Source organism: Clarias gariepinus, chromosome 19 (genome assembly GCF_024256425.1).
Source record: "Clarias gariepinus isolate MV-2021 ecotype Netherlands chromosome 19, CGAR_prim_01v2, whole genome shotgun sequence".
In the NCBI taxonomy this organism is placed as follows: Eukaryota; Metazoa; Chordata; class Actinopteri; order Siluriformes; family Clariidae; genus Clarias; species Clarias gariepinus.
In genome coordinates this window covers 1,476,053-1,493,316 of record NC_071118.1, presented here as the reverse complement: position 1 = coordinate 1,493,316, position 17,264 = coordinate 1,476,053, and the positions used below count along the sequence as shown (strand labels likewise).

Sequence of the window (17,264 nt, the reverse complement as noted above, 5' to 3'; positions counted from 1 at the left end):
CACAACATTACTGTAGATCTTGATTTCCAGTTATTAATGTGCAGATTTTTTTCGGATCACATGCATGCTTTCGCTCCAATGTTAAATAACTAAACAGTTTGCTCCTTTTTGTTTTAACGTTGAGGAGTTCACATCTTTGTCCAATGTTACTTGCTTGGCTGTCTTGGATAGCGTTGTACCTTTAAAAACCTGGCACTCTGGAACCTGTACCCAGGATAAATGACACCACTCGTGCTGCCAGACGTGAGTGTAGGAGAGCTAAGCGCAAGTGGAAGAAAGACAAATTACATGTGTCTTTTGATATTGTAAAGAGCAGCCTGAGAGACTATCAAAGTATTGTAAAAGCTGAGAAGATAAAAATCTCTCAGGTATTTTTTTTAACGTACCAGACCCCATGTTCTTTTTAGAGCTGCTAATGCCACTTTAAATCCGCTACAACATGTCTGTCTTATTGAACCCCCTGAAAGGTACGAGTTATTTAAAAATAAAAAATAAAAGATTGAAGCGCTCATATCACCCCCTCACCCTATGATCCATCTATCAGTACTACATTTGCTGCTGCTTTTAACCAGTTTGAGCCTGTTTCACTTCCTTTCTTAAGGAAGATTAGCTTGCATATGAAATGTCCATTCTGTTCCATCAATGTTATCTCTCCTCAATTCTTTAAAATAAGTTTTTTTTGACACTATCAGACTAGTGGTTTTGAAAATGGTTACCACTGGTCTTGTGCTTGCAACTTTTAAGGACCTAACCTGGGTTCCTCTGTTATAATTTTTACATTCCTATTTCTTTTCGTGCTAAAAACAATTGTTTCTGTAAGATACAATCTTATTTAGATGCACATTATATTCTTGAGGTGTTCCATTTGGGTTTTAAGGCTCTCCACAGTACTAAATCTGCCATCTTAAAAAAGAGTTACTGATCTCTTAATAAGAACTGACTCAGGAGATTTCGGTATTCTTGCTATTTTGGTCATCGATTTTACTTTATATCTGACAGTTGCATTTTATCGTTCCACCCTAACTGATCCTCTGCAGCACAGAGTGGGCGTTACTGTTCTGACCTGGACTGGTTCAGATCATACCTGATGGACAGAAGGGTTTCAGTTGGGCTTGGAGAATCTGAATCCTCCTTAGTAGCTCAAATATGCAGGGTGGAGAAACCTCAAGGGTCTATTCTCTGTCCTCTATTATTTTCACTCTTGTTGTTGGAATCCTTCATTAGTAAGATCAAAATGTCATGTAATGTTATATTTTGGAACTGAGGGATACACACGCCAGTGATACAAGTGTTGATACACTGCTGTTAAAATGTTTAGGGGATTTCAAAGCATGGAGTGGTGTTAAATTTTGTAAGTTACCCCAGTGGTGCTGGTGTTGGCCATTTTACGTATAGAGGTAAGTTCCCTTAAACTGTATGTAAAAGCACAAGAAACCTGGGTGTTTTACTGGACCGTAATTTTAAACTGGATAAACAAATGAACTCTGTAATAAAAGTAAATTTTTGTCCATTTTAGGCAATTGTAAAAAGTCAAATTGTAACAATAAAAAAAAGAAAAAAATATATATATACATATATATAATTTTATTATTATTATTATTATTATTATTATTATTTATTTTTGTTAAAAAATGTTATGTGGCAATAAAATGAAGTCAGCTGACCACCTGAGTGTACTGAATTACCAGGTTATCACATCTGTGGTTTTCGGACATACAGTATTCCAGGAATTAGATTGTGAAAGAGTGGCTCTGAGAGAATAGGGAATTATTTTTAGACATGAGCTGGCTAACACATTGTATGCTCTAATTAAAACTAAAGGTAATTAAATTTACTGATGAACATGCAACTTTTTCTTCGCCAGGCAGTACAGTATAATAGGTATCATTTCACGTTGGCTCGGCTTTTGTAATCCCCTCTATGTTGCTGAACGTTTTTTAATGGGAACATGTAAGTGGGAACACATAACTCCTGTCTTGGCATCCCTACACAGACTCCCTGTTCAGTTCAGGCTGAAGCTCAAGATCTTGTTAATAGCCTTCAAAGCCACGTTTAGAAGCCATACAGTCCAGCATGGCCTTGCAGCTTTTACTTACAGTACAGTACAGTTCTGGGGGCTTTGTACCTTTCCAGTTGCATCCCCTAAAAAGCTGCTTTTTTATTTTCTATCACACCTCAAGAACTTTTTATACTCTTTGGCATTTAATACAATGTGAGTCATATTAAGTGACTGTATTGTTTTTCCTGTTTTTATTTATATATTAAATAAATAGATATACGGGATGTGCGAAGAAGGAATTTCACTGTGCTGTAATGTATATGTGACAAATAAAGGCTTAACTTAACTTAATAACTTAATTATTTATTGCTTATTTTATGCACTTGGGGCGGACTTCTTATCATTGTTTATTGTTTTATTTGGATTTTATGAATTTTTCTTATTATCGTCTGTTTTATAGACAGTTACTATGTATGCAGCCATTTTGGGATTGTACAGCACTTTGGTCAACTGTGTTGTGTTTAAATGTGCTTTATAAATAAACCTGACTTGATTTGACTTGCCATGTTTATGAGTTGGGAGGAACCCAGTGGAACACCTGGAGAACCTGTTGAACTTTGGTGATTAGGAAAGATTCCTAGACACTGAAACTGTGCAACATATTTGCAACATATATAAAAACTAGGGCTCTGGTTGGTTCGGGTTCGAGCCCTGCCATCGGTGGGTTGCCACAGCTCCAAGATCTTTGTTACTCAACCACTGCATGCATTCGAGAGATTTGAATTTAATATTTGTTAAATGTTAATATTTAAAATATTATAAAACTGCATAATTCATTTTCTTAATTTATCATGCATTTCTTTATTCCAACATTGCACATTTACAATACAAGCAAATCAGAGTATTAAAAAATTGTGGTTAATCATGATTAATCACAGACTGTGACTGCGATTAACTAGATAAAAACAATGTAATCGATTGACAGCACTAATAAAAAGAATTTCTGCAGTACCGTCAGTCAGTAAGTTTTTCTTTATTTTAACGACTATAGTTTCTATCGCATTTCTAAATTGTACTTGGCATGGTCTGAAAGTATCCTGAGGCATGCAGTAAAGAGAATAAATATTTCTTTAGAGTAATAAACTCTGCACCACAGTGAAGTGGAATTAGTTTCTTTGGTTGAAGTTTAGGAAAGATGAGATCATTCTGCATTCGGTTACAGTGTAACAGATACGAGACGTCGGTTCGGTTTGCGTTTCATCAGCGAGAAACAAATTAACGTTGGCTGGAGTTATTGCGAAAATTCTTATTGTATGATTGTAGTGAGAATCTATAATTTAAGGAAACATGACTTCAATAATGAAATAAGGAACTACATAAAAAATAGACAAATATCTAAAAAAAGAGCTAAATGCTAATTTAAATAAATGGTAAAAAGCAAGGCTTGGGTTTAACAAGAACTTTGCCAGGAGGAGAAGAAACAACAGGAAATAAACAACTGAAATAAACAAAGAGCCAGCTGAAACACAGAACATATTCGAACAATATCTAATAACAGCTATGCATTGAACAATAAAATGTTTTTAGTGCCATTGTTTTTGCATCATTCTTTTGGCAAAGTTGGACACTAGGTTCAACTACAAGAGCATTAGTGATCTCAGACGCTGATGTTGTGGTGTCAAGAAGGCTCCAGTTCATCCAGTTCACCACAAAGGTGATGGCGTAGTGGTGAGTCAGGGCTCCGTGCAGGACACTCGAGTTCTTCCACTCCGACCTTAACATACCATGGAGATCTTTGTGGAGCTGGTTTTGAGGATCTCACAGCAGCAGCATCATGCTGGATAAGGGTCCGGGCTTCTTACTTTCAGTGAAGAAAAACTGTGACACTATAGTCTACACACGCATACTATATATATAAGACTGGCATTGTACCTGTACACATTACACCCATGTCATTGCGCATGATGGTATTCTCCTGGCACCATCCAACATGGATTTCTGACATGCTTTTAATTGGTATTGCAGATTAAATTGCTATTGCTGATGAAATTCAGCACCTCCAAGTCCAAGGTCGTGGTCCTCTCTATAGGAAAAGACTAAGTTACTTACTTCAGATTAGGAGAGAGAGATTTCCCTGGTGGTATCTTGGTATCTTTTATGATTAAACAGAATGACGAATGGAGTCGTTGGAGCATCAGACGTTTGACAGTTTGACGGAAACTCAGATTGCAGATTTAATTGTTTGCTCCCCGGTATTCTGCAACTCGTGATGGAAAAAAATAGGAAACAGGAAATTATTTTGCTCTGCGGGGATACTGGACTTTCCATGTATCTCCACGATGGTGGCAAACCAGGAAGATCCTGAGAGTTCTCCAAAGGTGGCACTGTTGCCTCACACCTCCACGGTTGGGGGTTAGAATCTTGCCTCTGGTCTGTGTCTGTGGGGTTTGTGACTGTTTTTCTCGTGCATAGTGAGTTTCCTCCAGTGTTCTGCCACAGTCCAAATACCGTATATATGATGTAGGCTGATTGGCGGTTTCAAATTGCTTTGAGTGAGTGATTGTGTGTGTGTCTATGTGTGTGCTTGTGCCCTGTAATGGGTTGGCACTCTCTTGTACCCTTCTTTTCTCCCTGAGTTCCCTGAAATAGGCTTCAGGCCCCCCGTGGCTCTCAGGATACAAATGATATAAACACTGGATGTATGGATGGACGTGTTGCTGTGTACGGTATCTCTGCACTTAATATTAGCAAGAATGTAATTAAGAAGAGATTTCCATGATAAAAACGTTTTTTTTTGTTTTATGCAGTGATTATTTAAATTAGTCAGTGTTTGATTTAAGAATTAAGACAGTTAAATTTAAAGTGTCTGTGGTCTCTTTAGTCAAGTGTCTCTCAATGAATTCTTCTTTTATCCCGCGGCAATGCCTCTTAACCTCATCTTTGAAGCTCTCTCTCTCTCTCTCTCTTTTGGATTTTCTCTCCTCAAATCATGATCTCCTCTGCTGCAATGAAAACTCCACCTACTCAGTGCTGCTAATGTAGTCACTGACAGTGCGAGCTCTCTCGCTCTCTCTTCTCTCCTCTCATGCTCTCTTCTTTCCCTGACTCTCACTCTGCATTCATTTGCTTACTCGCTCCCTCTCTACCTCCCTCCCTTCATACCTCCCTCCCTCTCTCTCTCTCTCCCTCCCTCCCTCCTTCCCTCGTTCTTCTCTCTATCTCCCTCGTGCACCGTTCGCTCCAGTCCAGGATAAATAAAGGCAGCTAGGAGGATGTGGGGGGGAAAGAGAGATGTAGGCGCTTGCGGACGGAGCATGATGTTGAGGCGACTCTCGCTTGCCGAGTCTCGGCTCTGAGGATTACAGACACTCTTGCATCTGTTCCCTTGTCACTCCACCATTCCATCACTCCCTGGAGGATGCCCAGTTCTGGTTGCTCTTCTCCTTCTGACAGGACTACTGCACTTTACTCGCTGTTTGGTGCCCGTGTCCGACTCTTAGAAGAGATCACAGGCTGCTTAGGCTGCTGAAACTCATGGAGCACGAGCCCCGACTTTGGTAGACGTTTCCACTTCTTCGTCCCCCCTCTTTCTCTGCCTTGGCATTCTAATTTTTTATTTTTTTGCCAGGCAAAGACATAAAGAGGCACTGGCAGTTCTCCAACTCCATGTATTTCTGACTCGTTTGAGGCTGCGATAGTCGGCATCTGACAAAGAGGTAGGAGTTTAAACATCACCGTTGCCGTTTCGCCCGAGTGAAATGTTTCTCTGTGACTAAACAAGTCGACATTCTTTTAAACCGTGTGGCTCTGCTTGCTAGAGTATAATACACACTTCAACACAAGTTAGAAAGCCTGTGAGCGTAGTATCTCTATGCACACCTTTCACTTTGTAAGGAAGATTTGTAAGAATTGATTAAAATCTTTCCTTCTCCGCACCATCTGTTGTAAAGTTGTGCATAGACTCAGATGAAAGCCTCTGGGCTTCCGAACATTACACACAATCTTTTGGGCTCAGGTGTTGTCTGACAGGGCAGCAATTCAGGCATAAGGGAGGAATGGGAGTTTATCTGAGGCTCTGCTTTGCTAGTTTGGGCAAAAATCTCTCTCTCTGTCTCTTTGTATAATGTAGAGACATAAAAAAAAACGGAACATCTCTAATTCAGTGCAAATTCGGACTTCTTTTCCTTTATTGAGATACGATGTCTGGGATTTTTAGCAAGGTTATCTGAGTACCCTTATGATTAGATTTGCTTTATTTGCATATGTGCTTACTGTTACACTGCTCCACACAATGCACATCATCTCTTTCTACTCTTATACTTAGGGTAGGGTATGACAGAGGAGCTTTTTAAGACAGAATCGCCTGTGGTCGCTGTGGGGGTGGGGGGTAAGGATCAACTGGAGAATATAATAAGACGCATCAGAGGAAACTGGCAGCCTGGTTTGCGAATACCTGAGAATAGGATGATATTCATTGAGAAGGAAATTAGACTGTTTTCTTACTTGATCCTTATCAAACCTTATCATGCTAGGTAGAATGATTGAAATTCATTTATTCATCCATTCATTTGTTTTCCATCCCACTCATCCAGTGTGGGGTCGCAGAGCAGCCAGCAGACTATGCCGCGGAGGTGGGGGATTTCTCAAAGCTCAAGAAAGGGAACTGTGTTCGGACCCCTTGGATGGGGTCCGAACACAGACTCACACACTATGAGCAATTTTGTAGTGACAATCAGCCTATGGTGCATCCTCTTTGGACTGTTGGAGGAAGTCGGAGTACCCTGAGGAAAACCTCCAAGGAGAACCTGGAGGCTTGAGACAACATCACTAACCCAATTATCCACTCGGCCCAAGGGGGTTAAATAGTTTAATTGAATACCGTCATCTTATCGGTGTTTCATATACCTCTTTATCCTGTATACAGGGTCGTGGGTTGGGGGCAGTGGATGGCTGGAGCCTATCCAAGGTGCCTTAGGGCATCATGTGGGGTACACCCTGGACGGGATGTCAATCCATCGCAGGGCACACACATACACATTTATGCACTACGGTTAGTTCAGGAAAGCCAATTCGCTTAATCTGCATGTCTTTGGACTATGCGGGGAAAGTGGAGTACCCGGGGGAAACCCACCAAGCAGAACACAGGGAGAACATGCAAACTCCATGCACACAGACCCCGAGGCGGGAATCGAACCCGGAGCCTGGAGGTGCGAGGTGACAGTGCTAACCACTCAGCACTCAATGTGCCTCCTGTTCAATTAAATACATTAAGAAGAATATTCTTAAATGTGCCAGTCATGAATCTGTTACAACCAGACAGACTTGTCTAGCATAACATGTCCTGTCTGGTTTCTATACATCTTTGATAAATGGTATTTTTTTTCCCTTGATCGAGTTTAAATGAGTCATGCATATCAGCTCGTAATGATCTTCATCACCTACAGGGAAAGAAAGTGGAATTTTTTTCATTCTAATTAGAGAATCCTGGTTTAATTAGTGGCTTGATAAGTGAGCTGAAGATGAAGTAAAAGGTTAAGACCTATGTTTTTAAATGAATATGCGCAACTAGAAAATTCATCAACTTTGTCAAAGGATATGTAAGTGCTGAGCAGAAACGCTACAACAGGACACGCAACAACAGTACCACAACCTGGTACTTTTGAATTGCCAAGCGATGTTATGTTGCTTATTTACTGTATCATTGGATGTATTATTTATGCTGGTTACTTTTATGACAGTCTTAGGAAACCAAAATACTACTGTACTGTAGATAGCTAAGTGACTATAACTCTATATCTCTGGTATCCACATTGTATCCGTATCAGTCTTTGGATTTAAACCAAAGGTACCTACTATACGTCTAGACACAATTTTAAATATTTATGCGGACCCTTACACTGTGCTCCTGAAACCAAAACAAATCATAACAACAAATAGTAAAACATGCCGAAGAGAACTTTATTCAACTCATGAACTCCTACAGTTCTTCAACCTCAGCTACATCTCTCGGGTTCATCATCAACCTCAAGCAAATACTTTGTAGAACTTTCTATCTCAGTTGTATTCAGCTGTGGAGGTATTTTTAAAACAGAACATCTTGTTGATGTCAAATGACAGAACTGTTGTCTAGAGCAACTTGTATATACATATTACTTTAAGATGTACTGCCTGGGGTCGTGCTCAATCTCGACTTATTTTAAGTGCTATTTGACATTTTAAGCTGCTGCAGCACTGCAAAAATGGAATCTACAATAGAAATTTTTTTTAAATCTCGTTAAATAAAATAAGTTTACAACAAAACAAACATGATATTATCAAGTTAAATCTGTAGCCAAATGTTACGAAGATTGTAGGCAAAACTGTATCTAATCTTCTATTTGAATTTAGCTATCAAAAAATAAAATTCTTAAAACTAGCAAACTTTTCAGCCAATAGAACGAGACATTTTCGCTTAAAATTTTAGTAAAACTTGATTAGAGATACATACATAGATATACTTATTAATCATATTTTGGTTTGTTGTAATCTTTTTTTTAAGAAAGTGTAGATATACTGTAATATAGGTAACTATAGTACACATTTACTGTACAGTACAAGATATTTTCACTTTCAAGCAATGTCGAGAATTTTTTAAACACAAAAAAAACCATGAACATATAACATACGAACAAGTTAATATTTTGAAACTGATTATGAATTAATTCAATAATTTCTTAGAGACCAAAACAGTGACATACAGCTCGATCTGTGTGTAAAAATGGACGCTAACTATAACTTATTTATTTATGATCATGACATTACTAATGAATATCAATTTTTATTAAGAGTAAAGATGTGTGAGAAAGTAAATATGTACAAAATTAAAGAATGCAGCTTTTTCTGATTTTGCGTTTAAAGTCTGTAATAGTCTCCCAGGGTTTATGTAGTGTTTCCTCCTGATGTCAGACATAGTTAACGGAAATGTAACTTTTTAGGTTACATTGTTCAGGTCTGATTTTTTTATTTTTTTTTTGTCAGATTGGATTTGCATGTCACGCCGGTTCACATTCATAATTACAAGTGACTTTAATTGGACTCTAACGTGGACGCGTCTGTCCTCTGAAACGGTACACGTGTGCACATCGATACGTCCTTGCTCTCACCATCTTGGTTAAATCACATCATTTTTGTGTGATCGCTCATTAATTTCAAACAACTTATACAATTTTAGGAGAAAAAAAGTGTATAGTGACTGGTATTGACAGTCTGCATGGGCCTACAGTCTGGGTTTGAAAGAATTCAGCCCCATTTCACACATTCGCTTAAGTTGCTGACAAATTGTTCAGGTAGCATTTGGAGGCTGATGCACTGATCTGATTCAGAAGTATCGTACTGAAACATTGTGTTACAAATTAAACCGTATCTTGTGATTAAATCAGTGCTTTCATTTCAGATTCAGTAGTATCATCGAGTCATTCTCATTAAGAATAAAGTGTATCTCTGTACCATGGAAAATTCTGTCATCTTGTCATTTATCGAATCGGTGCTTTGTAAGATTAAATTGTATCGTAAGGTTTCAACTTCTGTAAGATTGTCAAATAATAAGAAAAACTGCATCATATCTGATTTAAAGGCTCATGGGTTTCATCAAACACTGAATTTTTGCCTTAATATTTGAAATCGTATTGTATCATACCAAGTTGTGCGGTATCTTGTGGTTTATCCCACTGTTTTGTTTTTTTTTTAGATTTGTACTGTATTTAGTATTTTCCCAGTTAGTCAAAATCCATTTAACAGGCTGCATTATCGAACTACAGACCTGAGAAAATTCCCTTCACGGATTATCAGGTTGCAAAACAATGACGGCCCAGTGACACAAAATAAATAAATGCTTTTAATAAATAAATAAATAAATTCCTCGCACTCACTTCATACCTTCACAGCAATAACCTTAAACTGAGAAATTACAGCACGTCCCATCTTTTTCAGTGATTTGTTCTGTCTTATAGTATTCTCAAAAACGCCTTTTGTCACAATCTCATCGAAATCCATGCCATCCAAAGCCGTGGACTCCATTTAGTCTGTCAGTTCTGTCACATTCGAGCCCACACTGCTTTTCGACAATGCTGAAAAAGCAAGCTAGATCAAACCTCCCTCCTCGTCCTTCCATCCCCAATCCCATCCTCTGCCGCTTATTTATTTCTGTCTTTTATCTTGCAAAAGCTGTCCTGCACGTCTGCAGAGGAGAAAGGAATCTTTGTCAACACTGACATTCTCTGTCTGCATTGTGGAGACTCCCGTACGTTTAGGGTTGCTCGACAGGGTGAAGACGACTCGGCCGAGGCTCGCTGAATGCTCCGGCGGTGGTGCCGTGGAGCGCATTCACTTTCCTTGATTACGGTTTGCAGACGTGCATTGACGATCGCACTCTCGTAATAAACGTTACAATGTGGCCCGGAGTTTAATCTCAGAGAGAAAGCAAACGGTGTTCGGAAAAGTCTGACGCAATTATAAGCATGGAACCAGAAATATAAGTGAACATACATTTCATTTAAACGTACACAAGTATTTTAAAGTGAAAATGCGTAGTTTTAATCAAATAAACAAACAACTATTCTGCTCGCTTAGACAACACAAGAATTTGGGTGTGTCTAATGACACTGCTGTGGTCAATTTTAACATAACGAAATAACAGCTAAATTAAGGCTTTAAATTAAAATTTTAATTATAATTTTTTTTTATATACAGGAGTCTCGTTCTTTATTCAATTCAATTTTATTTGTATAGCACTTTTAGCAATTGTCATTGCCGCAAAGAAGCTTTACACAATCAAAAGAATTATTTAAGTTTGTATGGAATGTGAATGTGTATGAATTAAAATGGTCAGTTTGTCCCTGATGAACGAGCCGAGGGCGACAGTGGCAAGGAAAAACTCCCTGAGATGGTAATAGGAAGAAACCTTGAGAGGAACCAGACTCAACAGGGAACCCATCCTCATCTGGGTGAAACAGAAAGCAGTAAATGATCTGCATTTATACAGTGTGTAGGGTGGGAGGCAGTTCAGCTATAATAGCTGATGTTAATTGATGTTAATATGGAGTCCAGGTAGTTATTGAAGACTCAGGTAGACTTGTAGGAAATCCCAGTCCTGAACTATCGAACTGTCAAGTCCCCAGAGAACTTTATCTGAATTAATGGGAAATCCAGCAAAAGATTAAAGACAATAAATCTCATTGCAGAAAGGTACTATCTTTATTTAAAAAATAATAAATTTCATAATATAATAATAAAAACATATGTTTTAAATATTGCTTTAAAAAATGCCAAGGTTCATTTGCAAAATGAATGAATAAATAAATAAATAAATAAATAAATAAACCCATACCCTACAAAAGTAGAAACAAAAAAGTAATGTCAGCAAAAAACCCGCGTTTATAAACCTTACTTAAAATTAATACTAAGGTCTATTATCAAGGAAAACAAAAATGGCTAACAATTTTGACAAGCTAATTTACGCACCTTGTCTTACCAGGGTATTTAAGCAGTTAATTAGTTACAAATCTTTACTAGCTAATTAGCTAAAGTTTTATTAGCTAAATAAGCTAAATTTTGCAATACTTTAGATTTGATGGTAATTTTTTAAATGTTGATGTTTAATTTGTAAAAAATAAAAAAAGAGTAAATCCAGCAAGAGATCGAAAATATTCTAAAAATAGATTTATCTGTATGACTCAAAATAAAAGTTCAATTTCATACAATTCACATAACCCTCGAGTTAAGTAGAAACATTCCAAAGCAACACTTAAGCGCAGTAACGAATTCTAATTACACAAGCACTGGATTTTCCTCTCCATTTATGAACATCACCAGTAATCTCCATCGACTTCAGTTTAGACGGCGCTCACGCCTTCGCCAGCTGCCGAACAGGAAATCAACGATTTATGCGTGTGTTTTACAGTTAATGGAGGAAGGGGCATCTTCAGGTGTGTTAATGTAGGAAAATGGGTTATAGATCACATGGTCTGTATGAATGATGGTCATATTTACCTGTTGAACGCTTGGCCGCATTGACTAATGAGCTTTTGGAATTACGCGTTCTAATCCCGCTGATTTATTTTCGAGGGTTGAGAGGATCTGGGATCTTAATAATGGATTACACACAAACCTTGCTCGAAGCACAGCGGGTACATTTATCTGTTTTACATAATCAGACAATATTTTTTGTTGTTGTTGGTGTAGTGTGTGTTTGATGTAATAGATGGCTCATTTGATATATGTGTTTGTCTTTTTTTTTTATATTTAAATATGGCTACTCATGAAGATAAGTTCTACTTAATTTATTTATTTACCCGATGTCTACAATGATAACGGACGACTGCAGGCTGTCTGAAGACTCCAGTAAATTGGAAATGCATTCCAGCTTAGATTGTTTTTCTTTTTTCTTCTTCTTCTTGTTTGTGTCCCTCTCACATTTGATTTTATTTACCCTCCACACTCATGGCCTCTTCTATCTGCTTTCAGTTCCTCCTGTTACACTCTGGTGCTGTTCAACTCTTTCAAACATATATATATATATATATACGTTCCCGAGATTGATTTGGTCGGAGGAAATAGATACCCAGGCAGATCCATGAATATACTCGTGAAATTGAAACGGTTTCGGATGTACAGCCGTAGCGCAATTGATTGCTAATACGGTTCTTTAATGCAGGAGTCTGGCTCAAAACGCTGCCTGTATTTTCCTGTCAATAAGAAAGTCAACACGACGCTGACCTTGTGCTGCACCTGCTCTGAAGTAACGAGTACTCCTGTAATAAAACTGCTTTTTTTCCCAAATTGAAGAACAAAGGAATCTCGAAAGTGGGTTCTAAGAACAGAGAAGTAAGTTAGCAAGGTCACCGGTGTTGTTTCGCTTCCCACTTCTATTTATTTATTTATTTATTATTATTTTTATTTTTTTTACTTGGAACTTGGGAAAAAAAACATCTGTAGTAAAAACACCATTGTGTGTTAATATCATTCATACTTGGCACTACTAAGAACATGATTAGTTTAACTTCCCAGAGAAGAGAAAAGGAGTTGTAATGTTAAAAAAAGAAACAGAACACTACATTACTGGTACTGTATACACTGTAGAACCAGATGTTAACACCACTGGAATACTCTAATTAGCTCTCTAACCCCCCTCGATTAGCCAGATGTGGATTTTTTTTCAAATGGGGCGATGCTTTATGATGAAAAATCTCTGATGTGAGTCTAAATGATTGGAGATGAGACATAAGTGTGGGACGTAGGGGTAGTGGGAGGCTTCAGCACCCCTGCGTCAAGAGGCCACACCCCTAACTCTGAAAGTGAAACTCCTCTGAGAGTCAAACATAATGTGGAGAGTTGGTTCCCTCGAGGTACAGGGTGGGAATTCAAATGTAGAATGGCATTACAGTGCGTATTTAGGGTTTTATTTAAGTTGAACAACTTAGGGCTCGTTTCTGCATATTTTAAGACAGAAAATGCTAATAAACTATTGACATAAAATCTGTTGATATTAATACTAACAAGTCGAACACGTGACATCCAGAAAATATCATGTACGTCCTTGTAAACTTTCATTATTAAAACTTTATTATTATTAGTTATTATTAAGTCTATTATTATAATTATAATATTTTTGCTTATGTTCATTGTTCCTCCTGACTGAGCGTAATAATCCACAGGAGAGTAGCTACACGTCAGAACGAACTCACGGCTATGACGAAGCGTGCTTTATTGTCTTTTCCTATACATGCAATGGATTTAAAAGAAATTAAATATATATCTATATATGAATAAAAGGAGGGCGGCACAGAGGCGTAAATAGTAGCATTGTTTCCTTGCACCTTCATGGTTCGGGTTCGATTCCCAACTCTAGGTTTGTGTGCATGGAGTTTGCATGTTCTCCCCGTGCTTGGTGGGTTTCCTCGGGGCAATCCGGTTCCCTCCAACAGTCCAAAGACATGCAGATGTTTCCAACATGCCTGTCTTGTATGAATGAGCATGTGAGTGTGTGAGAGTGTGTTTGTGTTTGTGCTCTGCGATGGATTGGCATCAATATCTTTGATTTGAGCCTTAATACGCAAAATGGACACCTACTACTACCACTAAGTGTTATTATTATCCTTACTGTAGTACACTTGGGGTATTTGTAGCTGAAATATTTTCTAAGCGTAACCGGTACATCAAATACTGCTCTAGGTTTTAGTGAACATAATCTCTGTTAGTCAGGATTCTACTTTAACTCATATAAGACACTGCAGTCCCAACAGACATGCGAACAACCACACAGGTTTCAGAATCCACTTCCACACACACACACACACACACACACGCACAGAGCCATCAAACCCACAATCTAGCCTCATCTCTCTGCCACCCCCTAGGGCCTTCGCAGTCTAATGGAATGTAGTCTGCTCTCAGATCCGCACACTCGCGGAACAATTACACCGACAGATTCATTTAAGTCCGATCAGCAGGCTCTGCCTGTGGACAGAAGGCTTTTACTGACACCCCAGAAGACAAGGAGACAGCACGTTCTCTCTTTACCTTCATCCCGACTGTATCCCACCTCTCACAGAAAAATGAGGATTTTTTCGTTCAGAAGCAGTGAACACCACTGCAGACACATAGGTATCATCTCCAAACCCAAACTGTGCCCCCACTACCTGATTTGCATCAGGGCTCCATTAACTAATGGGACATGTATGGAAATGTTTATAACCGAGAACCAAAAAAAAAAACTAAAACTAAATTACGCAAAAAAAAAAAAAATTCTGCTTCTATGTGTCTCGCAACCTTTATTCGGTTAAAGTCTCACCTTTACTCAGCATTATTTCTCATTTTTCTATCCTCTAAAGTGGATTCTCTATCCTTTTGCGATCGTATCAAAGACATCAATTAATCTACCTAGTTTCCATAAACAAATGCTTTTAGTCCAAGGTAATCCGCTTAAAAATAAATCTCCAAGGCTCCCGAGTGGCGCAACAGAAAAGCGCTCGACATAAAATGGCGAGGTTGATTCCTGAGGATGCTACAGGTGCATGTGTGGTTTCTTCCATCCGAGAGCCATGCTCTGTGGGTGGGAGGGGCAAACAGTTGCTCCACTGTCAATCACAGCAACTCTAGCCATTTGTGAGCTAATGTATGCGTTAAAGGACTGGGAGCGCTCCGAACGTGTTACGGCATCCTGTGACAGAGTACGTTAGAGACAAAGATGCGTCTTTACGCGTTTTAGCGGAAGCACTAAAAGGTTTTAAAAAAGTGTTTTTACATATTTACATCATCTGCACGGGTGCTAGTTACTGTATGGATCCTAATACAGCGGTACCTCGGCATACAAACTGAATCCGTTCCTGAGGCGAGTTCTTAAGGCGAAATTTTGTATTGTGAAACGCGTTGTCCCATAGGAAATAATGTAAATGCAGATAATCCGTTCCAGCCACCCAAAAATATTACCAATATTATTGATTTTCAACACTATTTTCATATTTTTGCATATAAAACCAATAAAAACATTTAAAAAAACTATGTACATGAAGTAAAATATTAAATGAATACATATTAAACCTTAAACTTAACCTTAATTTATGATTTCTCCTGGCACCTGCTGCTTTAAAAACCAAACTGAAAGCGACTTCCTTTTTCTTCTTGCTACCGTCCTGGATATCATTCTCGGGTCACACGGTGCTGTGTCCTCACTAAGGCCTTGTTCACACAGGCGTTAAGTTTTTGGATAAACGAACTTCCTCTGAACGTCCTAGACGTTTATGTTGCGTTTTGTAGTGGCGTTTGATTGACTTCTACACTGGCGTTCGTTTGGCTCTGTCTAACGTCAGCCTGCAGCCCAAATTGTAGTTTGTGTGTTAACCTGTGGGGGCAGTGTGTCGGGAACTGGATATGAAAGCCCGCCGCTACCGTGTTCACTCTCTGACTGCACAACGTGAAAGGAAGGTTTTTTTGTGGTTTATGAAGAAATGCAAATATTTTTTCGCGTACGTTTTTCAACAATTATTATTTTTTTTATCTTGCCCTTTTCCGCATTTCCCTATGTATAGCATGTAGGATCATGGGATATATCCGGTCCTCCGAAGCGTAAAATGAACGCGAAGAAAACGAACCAGAAGCGGTTTCCTGGCGTTCGTGTTCGTTGGGTTTTGAACGCCAAGAAAAAGTTGCCGTATAAACGCGCAGCCGGACAAACGCACGTCACCAAAGCCCGTGTGAACACTCTCATTGACTCCTACATGTAGAAAACACTCGCCGCTTGATCCGCGCTTAACGGACGCTACGAAAGCAAGAAAAACGCTTGATTTTAACGCCCGTGTAAACAAGGCCTTAATTTTTCCCAAAATGGTAAAGAAAAATTACATTATTATGCAAAAAATATGCCAAAAATGCTTTGTATATTCCGAGGCAAATTTTTTGCAAAATTTCAGTTCTTAAGGCGGAGATTCGTAAGGCGAAGGTTCACATGCTGAGATTCTACTGTAATGATTTTGAATCAAAATGCAGTAATTTTCAACAATGAAACTGACACGGTTGAACAACAACAACAATTATAACTAAACACTTGCTATTTTTAAGAGTCTGCATCACAAGTCTGGACAGTCTCCCCGTTTCAGTCCATGCAGCACACCGCCTGTACACTTTCCCTCCTTGCAGGCTATGTGAAGATTTCTCATCTCACCAGGTTGGACTGGATTTCTTCCATCCGTGTATTTAAAACAAACACATGAATCCCCCAAACCAGAGGACGGTGCACAATGGCAAAAAAAGAAGAAAAAAAAATCTCTTTCTCAGCTGAAGCTGTCAACTTCCTGTAACAAACACTAGCAAGAGGAAACCGTATTCAATCTCTTAAGCGTCCCTACAATACCAAAGTAATGTAGTTACAAGAGTGAGGAGCGTAAAGCCGTGCCCGCGCTGAGGTCGGGAGTTTTAAATGAGATGTTTTCCGTAGAACTGGGTTCTCATGAACCTCTTGTGCTTTAAAAAAAAAAAAAAGAGTAGCATGAAAGAAAGGTTTTGAAATGAACAGGGTGTCTCTGAGAATTTGTTATGCGTGCTAATCCTCTAAATTTACCTCAATTTTTAAGATCCATAATACTTAGGACTCCTTAGAAGCCATTGCAATCTGAAGACCTCGCTGAACTCCTTCTTTTACTATCGTTTTATGATTGAAGGCTGGTTTAAAATGAAAGACAGCGAGACATCAAACTAAGAGAATTGTGAGAATCCGGGGGAAAAAAAACCCCAG

At 38.6% G+C, this 17,264-nt stretch overlaps 1 protein-coding gene across 2 annotated transcripts in view; it reads left to right on the top strand.

Moving 5' to 3' along the window:
- Positions 1 to 17,264, top strand: part of sgcd (sarcoglycan, delta (dystrophin-associated glycoprotein)) — a 222,985-nt gene that overhangs the window by 14,099 nt on the left and 191,622 nt on the right. Inside the window, exon 1 of one of the 2 annotated variants that reach the window (XM_053478373.1) lies at positions 5,228 to 5,715. The exons of the other annotated variant lie outside the window; for it this stretch is intronic. The gene's annotated coding sequence lies outside the window, so the exon portion shown is untranslated. Of the gene's footprint in view, positions 1 to 5,227; positions 5,716 to 17,264 lie in introns of those variants that run through there. 2 annotated transcript variants of the gene reach the window in all.